Raw genomic sequence first — 8,308 nt, 5'->3', positions numbered from 1 at the left:
TTCCCTGTCTTACTATACCTCTCTGGCCTTCATATAGTTCCCTGTCTTAATATACCTCTCTGGCCTTCATATAGTTCCCTGTCTTACTATACCTCTCTGGCCTTCATATAGTCCCCTGTCTTACTATACCTCTCTGGCCTTCATATAGTTCCCTGCCTTACTATACCTCTCTGGCCTTCATATAGTTCCCTGTCTTACTATACCTCTCTGGCCTTCATATAGTTCCCTGTCTTACTATACCTCTCTGGCCTTCATATACCTCTCTGGCCTTCATATAGTCCCTGTCTTACTATACCTCTCTGGCCTTCATATAGTTCCCTGTCTTACTATACCTCTCTGGCCTTCATATAGTTCCCTGTCTTACTATACCTCTCTGGCCTTCGTATAGTCCCCTGTCTTACTATACCTCTCTGGCCTTCATATAGTTCCCTGTCTTAATATACCTCTCTGGCCTTCATATAGTTCCCTGTCTTACTATACCTCTCTGGCCTTCATATAGTTCCCTGTCTTACTATACCTCTCTGGCCTTCATATAGTTCCCTGCCTTACTATACCTCTCTGGCCTTCATATAGTTCCCTGTCTTACTATACCTCTCTGGCCTTCATATAGTTCCCTGTCTTACTATACCTCTCTGGCCTTCATATAGTTCCCTGTCTTACTATACCTCTCTGGCCTTCATATAGTTCCCTGTCTTACTATACCTCTCTGGCCTTCATATAGTTCCCTGTCTTACTATACCTCTCTGGCCTTCATATAGTTCCCTGTCTTACTATACCTCTCTGGCCTTCATATAGTTCCCTGTCTTACTTATATAGTTCCCCTCTCTGGCCTTCATATAGTTCCCTGTCTTAATATACCTCTCTGGCCTTCATATAGTTCCCTGTCTTACTATACCTCTCTGGCCTTCATATAGTTCCCTGTCTTACTATACCTCTCTGTTCCCTGTCTTACTATACCTCTCTGGCCTTCATATAGTTCCCTGTCTTACTATACCTCTCTGGGCCTTCATATAGTTCCCTGTCTTAATATACCTCTCTGGCCTTCATATAGTTCCCTGTCTTACTATACCTCTCTGGCCTTCATATAGTTCCCTGTCTTAATATACCTCTCTGGCCTTCATATAGTTCCCTGTCTTAATATACCTCTCTGGCCTTCATATAGTTCCCTGTCTTAATATACCTCTCTGGCCTTCATATAGTCCCCTGCCTTACTATACCTCTCTAGCCTTCATATAGTTCCCTGTCTTACTATACCTCTCTGGCCTTCATATAGTTCCCTGTCTTACTATACCTCTCTGGCCTTCATATAGTTCCCTGTCTTAATATACCTCTCTGGCCTTCATATAGTTCCCTGTCTTAATATACCTCTCTGGCCTTCATATAGTTCCCTGTCTTAATATACCTCTCTGGCCTTCATATAGTTCCCTGTCTTACTATACCTCTCTGGCCTTCATATAGTTCCCTGTCTTACTATACCTCTCTGGCCTTCATATAGTCCCCTGCCTTACTATACCTCTCTAGCCTTCATATAGTACCCTGTCTTACTCTGTACCCTGCCTCTCTCATGTTCTCAGTGGCCCTGAGGTGAGGACAACATGTTTTTGTTGGGTGGCGTTTGGACTAACTGAGCACGGAAAACAACAGGTGGTGAGGTGTTGAGCAAGAAAAGTCTGATCAACCGTGGTTACAAACACTTTGTGTGTTTCTCTTAAAACATCCTTTCGTGTTTATTTCATTTACTGATCATTTGGTTTTGAGCTTAATACAAAATGCCTGCCAGTAACAAGAGGAAAGGTTGATGCAAGTTCACAGCTTTGTATCCATGGCGATGAAGACTATTGTGTCTTTGCTGTCCATATAACTAAGCCATTCAGGCTTAGCCGTTGTGTTTGGGGGTGTGTGTGTTCATAGTGTGTGTGTGTGTGTGCATATACTATGTGTATCTCTGTGTATGTGTGTGTATCTTATTTTAAATGCTGACTGCATGACCTCTGTAGGGGTAAACATTTCAGCGGGAGAGAGACAGGCTGTTCCTCTCCCCTGTGGCGTCCCAAATCAAAATGATGACTTGTTTTCGGAAGAGACCAGACTTCTCGTACATCAACCGCCAACGCTGTAAATAACAGACTCACTCACTCACGCTCAGGGCTCGTGTTTTTGGTTTCGGTCAAGGAAGGATTTCTTGAGAATGTTTTTGTGTATATGTGTGTACACTGTGTGTGTATATGTGTATCTATATATATGTGTGTATGAGAGAGGGGGGGGGGGGTTGATCAGAGCGTGTCCACTGACCCACTGACCTTGGCCATGGGAGGGAGGGGGCATCCAGCATGTAAAGGTGTACTGCCACCTAGTGGAGGAAATGCTCTTAGGACGTTCCCTCATGTACCTCTCTCTCTCTCCCTCCCTCTGTCCCTCATCCAGACCCCAGACTACCCCAGGTCCCAGGGGCGGCTCACTGGCAGAGATAGAAATCATCTCTGTCGCTCTACTCTGGTCTGGACAGAGCTGCTCCTCTGCTACACATTGGCCTGGAAGTGGAGGACGAGGAAGCCTTGCTGGTTCCCAAGAGAAAGTGACCCTCATGGCCTAAAAATCGAAATAACCGGTGGCCATGTTAGCCTTCACTGCAGCTGGCACGGAACACAACAATGAACCAATCCATCACGGGGTAGAGGTCTGCTGGTACAGCTCAGGGACCAAAGTATCCTACTATCCTACCTTATATCCTGGCCTATGGTAAACTATCCTAACTTATTATATATACTACCTTATATCCTGGCCTATGGTAAACTATCCTAACTTATTATATATCCTACCTTATATCCTGGCCTATGATAAACTATCCTAACTTATTATATATCCTACCTTATATCCTGGCCTATGATAAACTATCCTAACTTATTATATATCCTACCTTAAATCATGGCCTATGGTAAACTATCCTACCTTATATCCAAGCCTATGGTAAACTATCCTACCTTATATCCTATCCTATGGTAAACTATCCTACCTTATATCCTAGCCTATGGTAAACTATCCTACCTTATATCCAAGCCTATGGTAAACTATCCTACCTTATATCCAAGCCTATGGTAAACTATCCTACCTTATATCCTGGCCTATGGTAAACTATCCTTATACTGGCCTATTAAACTATCCTACCTTATATCCTAGCCTATGGTAAACTATCCTACCTTATATCCTGGCCTATGGTAAACTATCCTACCTTATATCATGGCCTATGGTAAACTATCCTACCTTATATCCTGGCCTATGGTAAACTATCCTACCTTATATCCTAGCCTATGGTAAACTATCCTACCTTATATCCTAGCCTATGGTAAACTATCCTACCTTATATCCTGGCCTATGGTAAACTATCCTACCTTATATCCTAGCCCATGGTAAACTATCCTACCTTATATCCTAGCCTATGGTAAACTATCCTACCTTATATCCTAGCCTATGGTAAACTATCCTACCTTATATCCTAGCCTATGGTGAACTATCCTACCTTATATCCTAGCCTATCCTTCCCTACACTACACTATCCTCTCTTGTCCTACGTTGCTAAACCATTCCGCCACCTTACTTCAGCCATCCCCTGTTGAGCCTGGTGGAGGATTGATGACACGGTCCGTATTGAAAACAAACAGCAGACATGCTGCTTCTAAAGGTCGTCACTCAGCTCAGCAACCCTGACCCCTGACCTTTGACCCTTATCACACACACACACAGACACAGCCCTGTTTGTTGATGTGTACCTACCCACACGGGTCACTTCCTACAGGCATCCTCCTTGCCAGGCTAGACTCAACACAGACCGTCACACACACACGCACGCGCATGCACGCACACACACACAGACATGCGCACACACACACACACTCACCGTCTCGGTATGCAAATGAGAGATGACAAGGTGTTGTGAGGTGTGGGTTTGGAAGTGGAGGAAAGAAACTTCGTCCAGTGTCATGAATATAGGAAAGACAAACACTGGGGTTTTTCTCTCCAATTTCGACAAAGGACAATAAAGAGTTTTGGAAATGCTTTGAGCCAGACCTTTGAATGTTACTCACCGTAAACAATTTAACTTTGTAAACTATTTAAAATGTTTTAAACCCCCTAACCACAATCTAACAAGTGTTTAGCAACTACTGTATTTAGATAGAACACAGGCAGAGCGACCACTGTTTAGATTCAGTGTAATCAATCTCCACTGGCTGACTATCTAACTGTGGAGGAGGAGGAGGGGGTTATGATGACGAAGGTTATTTTCCCAGGAAGTTGGCACTGTGTGAAGTGTGTGTGTGTATGAGGGTGTGAGAGTGTGTGTGTGTGTGTGTGAGAGAGAGAGGGAGTGAGACAGTGTGTTGAGCCTTGTAAGGAACAAGAAGGGGGTCGTGGAGGCAGGGGAGTAGAGGGGCTGCAACATTTCTTTTCTAAGCAGCTGTCAGTGTCAGCCCTGGCCATCGTCTCCCCAGGGGGCCGTCCTGTCAACCTGTCCCCAGTGACGGCTTCCCTCTCTGGCCGCGGCTGACCCGGAGGCCCCCTGCCTCCACCCGGCTCATGGAGCTCCCCTCACAAAGCTGATAATTACTGATCTGACAAGAGAACTTTCGTAATCTGCCCTCCGAGCCCCTCAGATCTCCCCTATAGACCTACCTGGATCACCACTACACACACACACACACACACACACACACACACACACACACACACACACACACACACACACACACACACACACACACACACATAGATACACATAGATAGATAGATACACACACATAGATACACACACACACATACACACACATAGATACACACACTTCGATAGACAAACAAAATTAAGATATTCATAGACACACTCACATGTAAAGACACACACCCTGCCTTGCCCTCTACTCCTCCCAGTGAGTCAAGAATGAAAACATGTACTGTAGGAGGGGTACCTGGTCGGGTGAGGAAGTGTGTGTGTGCGTGTGTCTGTGTGTGTGTAATGAGAGTGTAACCATGTAAGTGCAAGGCCCCCTGTCTGCCACCTCTCCCCCTTTCCATCCCCTCTACTCCTATCTCCCCTCTCCCCACATCTCCCCCTCTCCCCTCTCCTCCCCCTCCCCCATCTCCCCTCATCTCCCTTCTCCTCCCCCATCTCCCCTCTCCTTCCCCATATCCCCTCTCCTTCCCCATATCCCCTCTCCTTCCCCATATCCCCTCTCCTTCCCCATCTCCCCTCTCCTCTCCTCCCCCATCTCCCCTCTCCTCTCCTCCCCCATCTCCCCTCTCCTTCCCCTCCCCCATCTCCCCATATCCCCTCCTTCCCCATATCCCCTCTCCTCCCCCATCTCCCCTCCTCTCCTCCCCCATCTCCCCTCATCTCCCCTCTCCTCCCCCATCTCCCCTCTCCTTCCCCATATCCCTCTCCTTCCCCATATCCCATCTCCTCCCCCCATCTCCCCTCATCTCCCATCTCCCCCCATCTCCCCTCTCCTCCCCCATCTCTCCTCTCCTCCCCCATCTCCCCTCATCTCCCCTCTCCTCCCCCATCTCCCCTCATCTCCCATCTCCTCCCCCATCTCCCCTCTCCTCCCCCATCTCCCCTCTCCTTCCCCATATCCCCTCTGACCAGGGAGGTTGTCCTGGTATGAGGGTGCTGATCGAGAACAAACAGCATGCCCAGAAACAATGCAATCACCATGGAAACATGGGAAGTAGAACTTTATTAACAGACAGTGTATGTATAACACTGTTTGATTTTTAACAGGAGAGACATTTGAGCTCAGAAATTCTTGGACATCTGTCCTAGAGACAGAGAGAGGACACACACACACACACACACACACACAATCACACAAACACACACACACACAATCACACAAACACACACACACACACACACACACAAGACGTCCATCAGTTTGACAAATTGACTCAATAGCCTTCGTCCCCTCTCGGCATTAGCTTCTTGCCCTTTGAAATACAACACTGTTGATGGTTCAGTGGCAGCTTTCTTCAGGGGCTGAAAAAGAAAGAGAGAGAGATAGAGAGGCCCCATATCAGACGAATGACAGAGTGTAAGAGGAAGTTGGAGATGAGTGTGAAGAGGTGTATGTGTGTACGTGTATTTTTGTGCGTGAGTGTGTGTGTGTGTGTGTACATGTCTTTGTGTTGTGTGTGTGTGTGTGTGTGTGTGTGTGCATATATGTGTGTGTGCGTAAATGTGTGTGTGTGTGTGTGTGTGTGTGTATATGTGTGTGTGTGTGCATGTGTGTGTGTGTGTGTGTGTGTGTGTGTGTGTGTGCGTATATGTGTGTGTGTGTGTATATATGTGTGTGTATATGTGTGTATATGTGTGTACTCGTGTGAGGGGGTAAGTGTGTGTGTGAAGCGGTAAGTGTGTGTGTGAAGCGGTAAGTGTGTGTGTGAAGCGGTAAGTGTGTGTGTGAAGCGGTAAGTGTGTGTGTGAAGCGGTAAGTGTGTGTGTGTGAAGCGGTAAGTGTGTGAAGCGGTAAGTGTGTGTGTGAAGCGGTAAGTGTGTGTGTGAAGCGGTAAGTGTGTGTGTGAAGCGGTAAGTGTGTGTGTGAAGCGGTAAGTGTGTGTGTGAAGCGGTAAGTGTGTGTGTGAAGCGGTAAGTGTGTGAAGCGGTAAGTGTGTGGCAAAGAAGTCACCACTGATGCAGAAACATGCTTGTCTTTTCTTCAGAAGCCAAATAAGTGGAGCTACACAGAGGTGAAACACTTCACAGAGAGTAAAGAGTAAAGGAGAGAGAGGGGGAGTTAGAGAGGAAGAGTAAAGGAGAGAGAGAGGGGGGAGAAAGAGCGGGAGAGTAATGGAGAGAGAGAGGGGGAGATAGAGAGGGAGAGTAAAGGAGAGAGAGGGGGAGTTAGAGAGGAAGAGTAAAGGAGAGAGAGAGGGGGGAGAAAGAGAGGGAGAGTAATGGAGAGAGAGAGGGGGAGATAGAGAGGGAGAGTAAAGGAGAGAGAGGGGGTGAAAGAGAGGAAGAGTAAAGGAGAGAGAGGGGGAGAAAGAGAGGAAGAGTAAAGGAGAGAGAGGGGGAGAAAGAGAGGAAGAGTAAAGGAGAGAGAGGGGGGAGAAAGAGAGGAAGAAAAAACACATGAGAAATAATACAAATATGAAATATACAATAAAGTAAGTAAGTAAGCGTACTATATACAGGAAATATTGAAAAGGTCCGAAATAATACCATATTTACAATGTGCAGGGATACTAAAGTGATGTAGGTAGGTAGGTATGTATAGGGGTAAGGGGATACTAAAGTGATGTAGGTAGGTATGTATAGGGGCAAGGGGATACTAAAGTGATGAAGGTAGGTATGTATAGGGGTAAGGGGATACTAAAGTGATGTAGGTAGGTATGTATAGGGGTAAGGGGATACTAAAGTGATGTAGGTAGGTATGTATAGGGGTAAGGGGATACTAAAGTGATGTAGGTAGGTATGTATAGGGGTAAGGGGATACTAAAGTGAGTAGGTAGGTAGGGGATACTATGTATAGGGGTATGTATAGGGGTAAGGGGATACTAAAGTGATGTAGGTAGGTATGTATAGGGGTAAGGGGATACTAAAGTGATGTAGGTAGGTATGTATAGGGGTAAGGGGATACTAAAGTGATGTAGGTAGGTATGTATAGGGGTAAGGGGATACTAGTGATGTAGGTAGTATGATGTAAAGGTAGGTATGTATAGGGGTAAGGGGATACTAAAGTGATGTAGGTAGGTATGTATAGGGGTAAGGGGACGAGGCATCAGGATATATGATAAACAGAGTAGCAGCAGCTTATATGTGAGTGGATGTGAAGAGTCAGTATAAATGTATGGGAGTGGGTGTGTAGAGTCAGTATAAATGTATGGGAGTATAAATGTATGGGAGTGGATGTGTAGAGTCAGTATAAATGTATGGGAGTGGGTGTGTAGAGTCAGTATAAATGTATGGGAGTGGATGTGTAGAGTCAGTATAAATGTATGGGAGTGGGTGTGTAGAGTCAGTATAAATGTATGGGAGTGGGTGTGTAGAGTCAGTATAAATGTATGGGAGTGGGTGTGTAGAGTCAGTATAAATGTATGGGAGTGGTGTGTAGAGTCAGTATAAATGTATGGGAGTGGGTGTGTAGAGTCAGTATAAATGTATGGGAGTGGGTGTGTAGAGTCAGTATAAATGTATGGGAGTGGATGTGTAGAGTCAGTATAAAAATTGTATGGGCCATGTCAAGTCCAAGTTATTCATTCTAAGAGCCAGTCAAGTCCAAGTTATTCATTCTAAGAGCCAGTCAAGTCCAAGTTATTC

This window comes from Oncorhynchus masou, chromosome 5 (genome assembly GCF_036934945.1).
Source record: "Oncorhynchus masou masou isolate Uvic2021 chromosome 5, UVic_Omas_1.1, whole genome shotgun sequence".
In the NCBI taxonomy this organism is placed as follows: domain Eukaryota; kingdom Metazoa; phylum Chordata; class Actinopteri; order Salmoniformes; family Salmonidae; genus Oncorhynchus; species Oncorhynchus masou.
Note: the sequence above shows the minus strand (reverse complement) of the source record.